Source organism: Grammomys surdaster, unplaced genomic scaffold (genome assembly GCF_004785775.1).
Source record: "Grammomys surdaster isolate TR1022 unplaced genomic scaffold, NIH_TR_1.0 126271, whole genome shotgun sequence".
Lineage (NCBI taxonomy): Eukaryota > Metazoa > Chordata > Mammalia > Rodentia > Muridae > Grammomys > Grammomys surdaster.
The window spans coordinates 2,268,312-2,271,876 of NW_021621071.1; positions in this window are offsets into that span (position 1 = coordinate 2,268,312).

Sequence of the window (3,565 nt, forward strand, 5' to 3'; positions counted from 1 at the left end):
TGTGTATATGAGTGTGTGTGTCTGTATGTGTGCGGTGTATGTGATTGGTATGTATGTGTGTGTATACATGTGTGTACGTGTATATGTGTATATGAGTGTGTGTGTTCTTCATGTAAGCACTAAAGGGGCCTATGTGGCCATTCCTAATTGCTAACGATGTGATTTATAATCAGAATTGAAAGAAAAATCTCTGTCCATAACTTTTGAAGGAGTTTCTAGATTAGGTTAACTGATCTGGAAAGATCCACCCTAAACGTGGCATTTGAATAGGAACCAATGGATAGAGACAGTGATACATCAGGGGAGGCAAGGATTGGTCAAACAAAACCTTACACGCCAGGAGAAAAGCCTGGATTTATAGACTGGGTTGAAAGAAGGCAGAGCAGCATGGTGATTTGATTCTCACCTCTGAACAGACACAGGAAGGTGGCACACATGTGGGCTGCACTTGTGGGGGAGGAGACATGCTAAGAGGGAACTTTCATAATTCAGTTCTTGGATTGTGGTGAGTTGGAAGGATAAGGCTGAAGCTTTGGAAATGGTGAGGTGTGGTTAGATTTGTGACATCATCTGGAGAGAGCGTGCCCGTAGGTGGATTATGGAATGTGGGAAATAGAGAGGAAGCAAGGATGGACTAGGCTGAGCCATTGGGTAGGTCACAAAGCTATGTACTGAGAATGGGGCTTGGCTGGGAAGGAAACAGGCTTAGAAGAAACTGTGTATGCTGTTGTGTCATAATTAGAATTTCTATTAATCGTCTACAAGAGAATATCAAGTAGGCATTGTTTCTGTATTTGTTTGTAAAAAGGAAATAGGAACTAGGGAATCAGGAGTGGACAGTATAGAATCACCAGTAAGTAAGTAGCATTTAAAATTATTGAGATTTTGGTGAAATAGCCAAAGATATGGTGTAGACACAAAGCAACAACAGTAAAAATGGTGGCCAAATTATGAGCCCAAGATATATGTTCAGGTTTGGTGAAGAGTGGAGAGGTCTGTCCTAATTTGCTTTCTGCTGCTGGGTTAAAACAATGACCAAAAGCAAATTTTGGGGAGGGAAGTGTTTATTTCATCTTATACTTTAAGGTCCACTGAGGGATATAACAGCAGGAACTCAAGGGAAGACCCTGAAGGACAGAACTGAAACAGAAACCATGGAAGAATGCTGTTTATTGACTTGCCTTTCATGGCTTGATCAACTTGCTTTATCATGCAATCCAGGACTCTCCGTTTAGGGGTGGCACCACTCACAGTGAACTGGGGCCTCCTATATCAATCACCAATCAAGAAAATGCCCCATAGAAATGCCCAGGGATCAATCTGAAGGAGACAGTTTCTCAAATGAGATACCCTTTCCCCAGTTGACTGATTGTACGCTGTGTCAAGTTGACAAAAGAAAACTAATGCAAGTAGCCAATCAAGGCATGATGGTTCCTACCTGTAACCCTGGAACTCAGGAATTGGAGCAAGAGAAATGATGAACCTGCACCCAGCCGATACCCTGTTCTGAAAGATATCTGTATTCCCCCTGAATACCACACTCCATTGTCATTCCCTTCCTCACATCCTGCCGTTCTGTGTTTATAACCCCTGTGTGAATGAATTACGATTTGAGAAAAAATAAATAAATTGTTTAAAAAGATAAGATGTGAGCTCAGTGCTAGTGGTTGCTTTTGAGCAGTTGGATTTTGAAGGGAAGCAGACAGGAAATGTTAAATGTTACTGTAGGGGTGGGAAGCTTGTGTTGTTAACATGATAGAAGAGTTGTGTAGTGATGATGTTGCTCTGTCACTGGGAGCAACATGAATTGAAGACCAGAATCCCTTTCCCAAGTAGTCACATACATGTGGATTATCCAGATCCCCTTGGAATAACTCCTTGGCAAAGAAAAGCATAGTCTAAGCGTTTAAGGTTGGCTATCCTGCAAACAGGGTAGGAAACCAGCAAGAGGAACTGCACAAGAGACATAATACCAGGCATAAAATTTAAAACAGGGTCACTCCGCCAACAGCTGGAAGAGTGCGGAAGGATTAAAAACCCAACACCTGGAAAGGAAAGGCATGAGAACCAGGAGTTCATGGTTATCCTCACCTAGATAGTGAGTTTGAGACTAGCCTGGACTACGAAACACTTTGCCTCAAAAAAGGTGGCAAAACGAGTATTTTAATATAATAACTTATACATTAAAATTAATTTTAAAACACTAAAAATATACCAAATATCATCAGAGGTAGAGTTAGGTTGAGCTATATTGGGCACTGGAGCAGGAGGAAAATAATACAGATTTTGCATATTTAATATGTTTGATATTTTATTTCTCATAGCTCTTATGACATTCATTATTTGTGTTCACATAGGTAAGAGAAGGATATTGGAGGTCCTGTTCTCACTCTTAATCTCATTCATTTGAGTCTTTCGATGAACCGGGAGCTAGGCTGGGGTCTAGAAATCCTCTATAATCCTCCTGTCTCTGCTGCCTAGTCCTTCCAGAGTGCTGGGGTAGCAGGCACATGTGTGATCACCTTCATCTTTTTGTATGGGTCTGGAGATTTGAACTCATGTCTTTGTGATTGCTCACGAATGCCCTTACCTATCAAACCACCTTCCTAGCCCTTATTGCACTAATTCTTACAGCAAATATCTTGCATTTAAACAAAATTGATCTTAATTACTGACTTTTTGGTGTCTAGTTTTGTGTCTGAGACAGGAGTGTCCTACCACATGACACTCCCCTTGCTTGCAATCCCAGTGGATAGCGGCGCAGCCCAGAGCCCACCGATGTCAAGAAATAAAGGAACCGGATTCACTGACAGAAAAAACGCCTGACTGTTGACTTCAGAACTTTTATTTTTTAAGTCCTTGGATTTAGTGCCTCACATCACAATGTCAACGTTTATTTGCCACTGAGAGGTTTGTGGTTGGAAAGCTTTAGAAGTCTGGGTCTAATACTTCATTAGAAATGCTTTTTGTGTCTACTTCAGTGACTTGTCTAGCACAGAAGCTGGAAGGAGGTCAAGTGTGCTATTGTGCAGAATATCATGCTCGGCTGGCCACAATAATAAGCCTTAGATCTCTGTTATGGAGAAGAGATTTTTCCTTAAAAATTAAAGCAATGGAATGCTAACTTCTTGAAATACATTAGGTGTTTGGGAAGGCATAAATTATTGCCCGGGTTTAATTATATTACCCCTGTTAGCATTTCTTCTAGGCTCCGCCCCACAGTTACTTGGCAACAGCCAGGTATGCACTGTAAAAGGGGCTGCTTGCTCCTTCCTCACCCTCTTCCTCTCTTACCCTCTTCCTCTCTGCCCCTTCTCTCCCCTTTCTCCTCTTCCATCTCTCTCCATGTGCTCATGGCTGGCCCCTTCTCCCCCCAACTCCCCAACTCCCCTTTCCATACCCTAAGTTAACTCTATTCTATACTATACCTGTCCTGTGGCTGGTCCCTCAGGGGGAAGGGATGTCTCAGCATGGGCCCCACAGAGGCACCCCTTCCCCCCTCCCCCACTCTACCAAACATACTCATTTTTCTTTCTTCTTTTCCTTTTTGAGTTTAGTTGTCGGG